Source organism: Diadema setosum, chromosome 21, assembly GCF_964275005.1.
Source record: "Diadema setosum chromosome 21, eeDiaSeto1, whole genome shotgun sequence".
Lineage (NCBI taxonomy): Eukaryota > Metazoa > Echinodermata > Echinoidea > Diadematoida > Diadematidae > Diadema > Diadema setosum.
The window spans coordinates 28,076,665-28,087,566 of NC_092705.1; positions in this window are offsets into that span (position 1 = coordinate 28,076,665).

Sequence of the window (10,902 nt, forward strand, 5' to 3'; positions counted from 1 at the left end):
ACATAGCCGACTATGTAACAAATTGTGAACACACTGTGGGACATTGTGGTCTTTACAGCAGGGATGTTATTCGTCTGAGAAGGATCTTTATCAGGATTTCGGTCTGATAATCTATTCTGAAACTTAATCAATTACTTAATTTCGCAAATTTTACAATATAAAAAAGGAAAGATTTTGTACTAATCTGGCCATGACAACTTCCGCTGTCGCCCCCACCCCGAAAAAAAAGAACAATAACAGCGAAAGTTCTCACAATGTGCCAAAAACAAAGCAGGAGGTCATTAATCAAAATCATGCAACCGGCAGAGAAATTTTTTATGGCAAACGCAATTAAGCTGAGGTGCATTATTGCCACCGCGAAATCGTAATTTGCCTTCCGTATTATAGGCACTTTTTTTTTTTTAAAGAAGAAACTTAGTTCAATTTCATCGCTCTATATCCTCGTGAATCTTTCAAAGACAGTACGCGGTGTATAGGGAAAGAGGCCATGGAGAGGAAAGTAATTTGTGAAGGAGAAATAATTAATACCTTTCACCGGAGACTTATAGGATATCCTCGTCTAATAATCAGTTAATGGGGCTCGCAGCAGTCATCTGACTGGAGCAGACATATCACACTGGCTGCAACACAAGAGTTAAAAAGAAATAAAGATAAAATCCGAGCCGACAATATCACAGTTTTTTTCTTACTTTCAATAGTGTATGGAATAGATTGATTCTATTACTTTGTGTCCGCTAGGGAGGGGCGGGGTTGGTAGAAGATGGAATGAGTTGAGATTTTAATACATCAATCTACTGATAACCATAACGACATAAAAATGAAAGTAATATTGAAAATAGTGAAAAAATTACAGTTTTGATAATTATGACAATATTTCGTGTGATAATGGTTATCGCAAACACAGTGGTAGCTCTTTACTTAGGCTGATAACAGTATGATATTCTTTACCTAAGTAGCCTCTTTAAAGTGATCTCTGTTTAACCCTGATATCTCCGCCCATTTTAAATGTATGCCACTAACACGTATCCGCCTGGGTCAAAAGGGACACGGCAGCGGCTAAAAACGTTCTGTCTGTATAGGATTGGTATACTCTCAGGGCGGAACTTGAATCCACAGTTTGTTTGTTTGTTTGTTTGTTTGTTGTTTTTTTGTGTGTGTGCCTAGTTCAGAGCCTCATCCAAACTACAAAGATGTTCTTCTGTAGTTATGAGAAACAAACCACCCCGTGAAGATGCAGTATATATAAAATCTGGAGGATGTTTCGCAAAGAATTTAAGTCAACCTTAAGTTATTTTTTTTAAGATCAACTTAGAATTATGGTATTCCATTGGTTTTCCTATTTAGTCTAATTTAATATTTTCATGATTCACTTCAAATTGTCATAAAAAATTTACAGAAAAATGATTTGTGCTGGATTTTATTTTGTACGCCTTATGCCTGCACGACAAAAGTATCCAAAATATTCGTCATCATTGAAGTCACACACAGCACACCATAATTTAAGTCGATCTTAGAATTTCAACTTAAATTCTTCGTGAAGCATGCACTCTCCTGAGTGTATTCTTCATGCTTCGTCTTGGGTCATCCACGATCTGGGCTAATGTTGTACTTCTTCCCCTCCCCCTCCTTATTTTTTTTTTTCATTTTTAATCATGATCATGATGATGATTTTTTTTTTTTTTTGACAAGGCCGATCATGGAACGGTTATGAAGCAACCTCTCTTCCCTTACACTGCTGTTATACTTTGCTTACCTAGTATGTCGTATACTTAGGTGAAATAAATATATATATATATATATATATATATATATATATATATATATATATATATATATATATAATATGTGTGTGTGTGTGTGTGTGTGTGTGTTATGTGAGCATAATCTGGCTAATATCGTATTAGTTAGGTTCATTTTGAACTGTATAGTTTAACTGCAAGTCAGCTTGAATTACGCTAACTGCAGGAGCCCAAGTGAACTTAAACTTTAAAGGCATTAATTACCATTTGCAGATGAAACAAACACTCATGCTGTAGTGCTTCCAAGTGAGTTAGGAATATAAACAACCAATGTAAACATTGGAATCGGTATAATCGATGATAAATATTGTTGAATGTACAAAATCTGAACAATTATAGTAAAAAAAAAATGTTAGAATAAACCGTCTACCAGTGTCTACAGCTATGCTTTATTGATAAAAATAGTGATATCTCCTTATATCTTAGGCATTATTACAAAATTTTTATATAGGGATGTTTTGCGCTACAACTGACTTACACATAATATTATGCATCAACAACTAATGTGATATCTCGAACATTTTTGTAAATCACTGCGCTCTCAACGGTAATCAGTACTTTAAACGTTTGGGTCCGTGCAAATGCCAAAGTAGTTGCTACTGAGTTACCAATGAATTTTACTCGACGCTTTTGACCACAAGATTTCAGTAGTAAAATCGTGAGTAGACCGACGGTACATGTCCATAGCGTCATATAGCTAACAAAGTGTGAAGGCAGTTATCGAAGAAGGAAAATATTTTGTATAATAATGTAATGTGAAACGTACAGGAGAAAAAAAAACACAGTTTTGACTGCAAGAGGTTATCTTTTAGGGCAAACTCCACTTGAAAGTAGATACTTTTTTTCTTCAAAGGCTATGGTCTTCTGATATTTTTGTGTGTATGGATTTCTTCACTTAAGCCACGTTGCATACTTTTAATGGTAAACAACGTAAGGCTGATTTTTCCCCTATCACTCCACTCCCTAACTACCAGCGACGTAAATTAAACAAACATACAAACAAATCGTTGCTGTACATAAAAGCGATTCATTTTCGGTAGAAGTTTTCGTTCAGTACTGAAAAGAAGGTTTGTACCCGCAATGGGATAAAATCCCTAATTACCTATTACTCCCCTCTCCAGATAAAATACATGTAATTTCTAAAGATCACAAGTGGATGTGCTTTTTTCAGTCGCGTTATAATCATGAACCACTGTTATTGTTACATGGACAGAGTTAGTTACGCGTTGCATCAATTTACATTTCCGGCGGCTACTCACGCAAGTGTAATTTATTTTTCTCGAAATTGGTGCTAATGGTCAATATTAGTCGATGACATTTTGGGAAAAGGTGACTCCGAAAGAGCGGAATACTTAACTAATGGTCAGCGAGACAAAGGATCCGCATTTAATGATCACTTCGGTGCGTGTTTGTTGGGGGTGGGGGGGGGGGGGGGGTGAGGGAGGAATCCACGGAGTGTCGATCGCGCGCACTTAAAATCGCTCCGTTAAACTGCTTCTGTGTTCCATCGTGAACAAGGGTATACATTTCATGTCGCTGTGCAGATACCAGGCTAACGAAAAAGGGAAGTTAGTGTATCCTTTTACATCGAAGCTTCATCTCGTGAACTCCTTCGTCCGCCGCCCTGGATTCAGTTATAGCTATTGATACCGGTAGAGAGTCGCACGAGTACCACTTGTGTCGTGCAAGACATCTTTGTCGGTTAGATCCGGTCACACCCGCTATTTTTTCTAATAAATGATAATTTTAGCACGTACTCAAAAGTAGAAATTGATAAAAGTGTTCACGGACTAGGCATGATCCAACGTAATGGTTACAGAAAAAAAAAAGTATTTTAGTGCATGCTCAGTTGGTGGTAGTGATTTCAACACTTATTTCATCATAGATGCTCATCATTAAGAACAATATCATGACATAGTTAATGGGAATTAGATCAAGAATGTGACCCCGGATTACAAACCATCAAAAATTTCCAGAAATGGATTTTTAGTTAATACTTCATTCTGAAAGAGTATAGCTTTAAAATGACATATAATTCAATTACAAGTGAACTTTCCAAACACTTGCCAATAATGGAAAGAAAGTTCACACACGGGAAAAGTGTGTACTGAGAAAAGAGGTTTTAAAGTTTAGGGTCTAGTCAAGTGCATAACTTCAGCAAGCTGTGCTGATATAAAACTCCAAGGCAACCGCTGTGGAGAGATTATTGAATTAAACTGAAAATTTTCACGTCATTCTATCCATGACCGATACTATAACTTCCAACTCAATAGCATTGTCTCAGAGATGAAAGTGAAAAGTGTTTGAAGGGTTACAGTGCTCCGAATTCTTAAACCTGAATTCAGGTTTAAACCGAATTCTTAAACCTGATGAGAACTCCTATACGTCAGGCCAAAACAAGTTCTTCTGAGAAAACAAACAAACAAGCTGTAAAGAAGAACATTTCCCATTCGTTTTATCAATGATCCCAAACTTTTGCCTTGATATGTCTTGATTTTACTTGTAGAATGTGGAATATAGAACAGTAAAACCATTGAATTAACAAAGAAGCAAACCAGGTGTCTTAACCTAGTTTAAAGCTGCCATGTGGACACAATTATATTCTAACAACGTATATATAAAGTAACTCTGGGCATCATGTGTTTTGTGGTCTTTATGGACTGAAATATTGACCACTTTGAAAAAAAAAAGAAATCTGGGATAAGGCAGGAAACCAAAAGGAAACCGATTGATAGGACGCACGAAATTATCACCGCAGGCATGAGGTGTTTACAGTGGGATGCGTGAAATTTTGGCTGAGCACATAAAAAGAGGTTTGGCCAGTGAAAATAAAGCAACTGCTCAAACTGATTTCCCCCCTGACAAATAATCTCGCGGGGAGTATCTTTACATCTTTACTAGTCATATTATTATACAATACGCACGTATAGGTTGTCATGGGCGACCGCTCCAAATAATCTAATTCCTTATATACAGCTCGCTCGTAACTCGGTCAGATTATCGTGACTGTACTGTTATTTCTTACTTTTCAAGCAGGTGGGGGCTTAGACTTAGCAAAGGAATTAGTCAGTAATGCTGTGATATTCCTCCGTTTCAAGTATTCCCCATGAAACCGAATTAAGAGCTATAGGCGCTTCATATACTGCGTAGATTTCGATAATCCCAACGTTAATCATGCATGTGTAATTCCCTTACTTGTATGGCATTCCATCCAACGAGTGTATTCCGTCTGCTTATTTACAATGATTAATCTTCTTCTTCGGTTCGCTTACTGGCATATGTTAGTCAGGCTCCTTTCCTTATTAAAGAAAAGGGCACCAGGCCGCAAACGTTTTCCCGCAGCTCTGGCTCGGTTATAGGTCCTTAAAAGATTGAGACAGAGATTGCTACAGTATACGCGCTTTTGTCACTGAGTGATTATACTGTTTTAAGCGCATGATATACATAGTCTTGCTTTTACATCCAGAGATATTAGCGAAGCGTGCGTTTATAGGGCTTGCCAGCTGTAAAGGCAAACCCGAATACATTTTTAATCTAACATGCAGAGCTCGCTCTCACCATACGATGTACCAGCTCTTATTTTGCAAATTGCCCAGCGCATCATCACGCGTGCAGAGTAAACAAATAAGCACTGTGAAATGATGACGAAGTTCAATGCTTCACAGACAGCTTTGTCACAATCTCCATTTTGAAATGGGTACAACACAATTCAAATAATGATTCTATGACTGTCGCTGTTGTGTGTCCCGCATGGGCTGAATAGTTCACAAAAAAAAGTTCGTCTGCACCCTTCCCTTGCCGATGTCATCAGTCCACTGAGTAGCGGACAAACAGACTTTTGAGAATGCCAATTCTTGCCAGGCACTGTGTGATACTTGTTCCAATGTGTTGCGTTCACTGTAAAAACATCGGTGTTAGATTTAACACCATGGGTGTTAAATCTAACACCGATCAAACTTCAATAGAGGACCACACCCACAGGTGTAGAAAATGTATTGTGACGGTATTAAAAAGTGTTCGCCTGGCATTTCGTGGTGTTAATTTGACACTGTGGCTGGTGATATTAAAAGACACTGCGCTAGAGTTAATTCAATAATGACACCACATGGTGTTGATTTGATATTGGTGGTGTTAATTTCAATGGTATAACACCCGTCCAGCTTCAATAGGGGACCACACCAACTGGTGTTACTGTGGTGTAAATGTATTTACAGATTTTTTTCAAAAATCAAGTACTTTATCGGACAATTCTTTATCATCTTGTTGAAGTTCAAAATTAACAAGAAGTGCAGTAACTAAGAAACTATTAAAAAAACAATCTTAAATTTTGAAATGACACCCGGAGGTGTTAATCTAACACCATGAATGAGCACCGGAAATTTAACACCAGCTCGGTGTTTCATATTTAACACCGGACTTTTTGCAGTGTTGCTTCAAAGTGCAGCTTACATGTTTAATATTGTAAACAACCCCTGCCATTTTCCACGTTGGTTGAGCTTTGGGAGAGCATCAACATGGACAAATTCTGTTCCCGTTTGAAAGGGCACAGTTGAGCTTTAGGTAAGATCTGCTCAATTGGACGTATGACTGAATTGTGGCAGTATCGTTGATGGTGGAATGCGGAAATATATAGCAACTTCTGTTGCAGACCACGCAGTTATGATTTTGAATGCCCTTTCTTTCCGTCATGGATCTTACGTCAAATTGGTCTTTGCTGTAAGCAAGTAAGCAAAAACAACAACAACAAACAAGCAAACCAAAAACTTCAGGTGTTGTTATTGTGTGTGTTTGTGTGTGCGTGAATGTCTATGTGTGTCTGTTGTGTGCCCTGCTAACCAATCACATAAAATTAACTTGGTCGAGGCACTATACGTCACCGAATCCTTATAGACTTTAATTCACTTGTAAAGGATCATTGTATCTAGCCACGCAAAATCATTACTTAAAAGGAACTTTGTTTATAGCCAGTCAGAAGGCTTTTTCAAAGTTACATGTCAATGTAGCAACAAATTGTGCAAACAGGACACAAACTACTAAAAATGTTGAATGTGAGCGTATACAGTAGTTAGTCGACCGTTTATTATCATAATATTCGAATTTCATGCGTAACAACGATAGCTTCCGACAACTGGAAAGTCACTTCAACCTTGCCAGAGGACTCACACATGCATACTAGTATACATATAGGCCTATACCATTGTATACAGGTCCCCAATATGAATGTACAGGAAGAACAGTTGTTCTGTAAAATGAACTGCGTAGACATGCACAATTTGTTACCTTGTGTAACATACACCAGACAAGAATTACCGTTATGGTTTATGTGGGATTGCGCATGACGGCTACTTTCATTAATTCACAGACTTATATGCATCATCATTTTTTTTTTAATGTACTATAGTGACTGTATGTTGATAACGACCACCAAAGCTCCACTCCAGCGTTGCAATACTTATAGCAAGCAGGACGAATTGAGGCCCACACAATCGAAAATATACAATGGTATAAGGCCTATCAGATTTTGTGCTGCAGAGAAAATAGCTTATTCAATCGAGATTTCTAGCAACCATAGTGATGATCCCGTCTAAATGCTTTATGAAATGAATAATTAGCAGTGATGAGGAATGCGATTCATACGGCGTGCAGGACTCCTAGCCGGAAGAATTTGAATTCGCATCTTGTCGAGGCGAACGTATTGGACAAAATGTTTTTGCCAATATTCACCCCCCCTCCAAAAATAAAGTCCGTCATGCCCCATGGGTACGGTGTGTAAAGTTGTATCGGAAAAGGTTAGAGCATTAAAGATGGCAGGGCTCTCTATGTTTTAAGAGAACGAGCTGTATTGTTGTTTTCTCTATTGTTTTCGTTATCATCATAATCATTGTTATAACTATTACCGTTATTGTGTCATAAGTCCAATTATTGTCATTATTATTATGTTATTATTGTTATTATTATTATCATTGTTATTATTGTTATTGTTATCATTATTATTATTATTATTATTATTATTATTATTATTATTATTACCATTATTATTGTTATTATTATTATTATTATTATTATTATTATTATTATTATTATCATTGTTGTCGTTACTTTTTAATTATCATAACTGCAATGAAATTATTTTCATTGCAATGTTTATCATCACTGGTGCTACAATAATTAACACAGAGGTAATGATTTGATTCTTCTGATGGGAAAGTTCTGAGATTGTATATAGTACTCAGGAGCGATGATGGCATTATATAAAATCAAAACTTTACGTGAGACATGAACATAACCCATCGCATGCTGATGGATGCCAAATTCGGCAGAAGTACATTTGGATAGCTTGGGGCGAGGGGTAATTAAAGCAGCTTTTGAGCACGAAAAATATTTGTATCTTTTAAACAATCTTGATGAATCCATTTAATGACCTCATAAAAGGCCCCAACGATACAATATTCTATCTTCTTCTTTTTTTTTTTCGTCAGACTAAATGCCTCTTAGGTTTTGAAACATATAGTATCAAGAAGCATATTCGTGACAAGTGTCATTTTCGTGTACCTATTTGACCGAATGAATGATTAATGTTTCGATAAAAAAAGACCCAAATAATGTCCCGTTAGCTGTATATAGTCACAATTTCTGTACATAATATAAAATGACAATGTCGCATTTTTGCTTGATCCCCCACAAAAAATGACAAGAAAGTCTCCTTGTAGTTCGTTTAAATGAGTGCCACCCAAGGATTTATGTCAGAGTCTGTTGCTGTTTTTTTTATACATCTACCTCTCACATGTCTTTTCTTTTACATCATTGTTTCTACCGAAGTTCCACCCCTTAACAGAGGAAATATCAAAAAGTTTACGTTCAGTTCAATACCGCTGTATAGAGAGTTTGACACGTTTTTTAACTATTTGAGTCTCATTTTGTTTACAGACGTCTCGGGATTAGAAACACAAGAACAATCGAATGAGAGCAACGAACTGACTATGTAAAGTTGTTCCTTCATTGCAAAAAAGGTGCTTTATCGAAAGTTGTTCAAATTCGTTTTGAATCAAATGGAATGATTCCGGTCATACAAAATTCTGTCTTGCCAAAAGATTCAGAGTATATAAGGGCTTGATTTCTATCAGTGCCAACTCGATATTTCGAATCAAAGCATTTTATTTTAAATCAATCGGCATGTGACACAGCTACTTGAAATACTTCTCTGCCATTTTACTCCAAATTCGGTCACACAATAAACTTTTAAACCTCTCCGCTCGCAAAAGAACATAGTCGTCGTGTCACAATCACGAAGTTGTCATACAGCCCCAAAATCACCCTGGTCGCACCGGAAACGCTCTTTTATTAATTTTTCTGGTTATGGCGTGTTTATCAATGCACGTTCTTTACAGACTTACAGGAGGCGTGTTAATATCCTTGATCGAGATACGTGCTCGGTGAGCACTCAATGACCATAGCAACACGGTGCTCCTATCCATCAGAGTCCGTTATTATTTTTTTCTCCTCCATGTGGAACTCTGTAAACTGTCGTTTGGGCACGTTCTTCCAATGTCTGAAAATGCCTTTTTGACACTCATCGACTTTACCCTACAAAGTAAACAGCAAAAATAACTAAATATTATTATTATGATAATCACAAATCAAGAAGTATGCCGTCAAATCATATCATTATGCCCATCAGTAAATGTGGGAATTAAGCTGGTAACCCTATTTAAGACGTAAATTCCCCCATCTTCATATACGACCCTGCTCTCTTTTCATCTTACTTATCCTCTAAACTTTAATATCTTACTCTTAAAGATAAATGATACCAAAATATCATTACTTGAATTGAGTGCATGCGGCAATATTAGCAGAACACATGAGTACATTTTGAGGAAAACTGAACATCCGTTCAAAAATTATGGGTTTTTATACTTTTGGTGCCACCTTCGCTGGATGAGAAAATTGCAACAATTCTTTCAGTCACTGCAGGACTATAACGGTGCTAAAGAGAATATAAAGAGAATTAGACATAACTTGATTCTTCTAACGTAATGAGAGAGCACTGGACTCACCTCTTTCAGAGATCAGGGGGAATAGTCCAAACCTGTGGAGGGCAAATGTGCTTTTCATTAAAAAAAAAAAGATAATAATGATAATGTGACATTCTCTTACATTTTTTTCACATTAAACTTTTTGAAAATTCTCTGCCAAAGCAGGTCAACGAATCGTGAATGTATAAATGATTTACATGGCAAAATGAAATAACTTTTTTTTTCCAGATTTTTTTTTTGGGGGGGTTTTATTTCGATATCGTTTGTTGCTGTACATTCCACTTGAATGCTTGAATGCTATACCAAAAGAATGTTCAAAACATTACCTCCTGTCAAGGAGTACGCATATATAATTTTGCCTAAATGTTCAAGTAGACACATATACAAAATATTCACATATACCAAACAATATATGTGTACACAATGTATTATGATGCTCACAACATAATATCTCCACTCAACAAGTAGGCCCTACACAAACAAAAAACATATAAATAAAACCCTTTGAATAAAAAAAAAAAACACATCTTCCCATCCTCCATAACACATACATAGATCTATCTCTCTTTATCATCAATCAATTAATCTGCCCTATATGCACGCCTCCAACCTAACATCCCTCCTTATCTTACCATTCACAATCAGGCACACATCTATAAACACTCAGCACACGCAAACGCCCACGCACACGCAAACACACACGCACACGCACACGTAAACGCACACGCACATGCGCTCATGCACACGCCGACTGAACGAAGATTGAATGTTTCATTGCAGAAAAATAACCATTTCATGATCAAACAGATTGATAAATCACAGTTTGGTTATTAGAGAGATGATTGCTCATTATGTCAGTTCCGTGTTCTTTGATTTTTGATGTCTGAAAATTGTCTTGATGAAGTTTTCACTTTCATTGTGTTTACACTGTTTCTGAGTCTTTGACGTTTGCCCTTGTGGTATAATAGTTGCGTCTTTTCGAATAAAGAGGCGGGCTTGATTACCGGTATGTATGCGACCACCAAGACTCTAACTGTTGACAAAGTGGCTCTGGGGAATTCTAAGGGAGT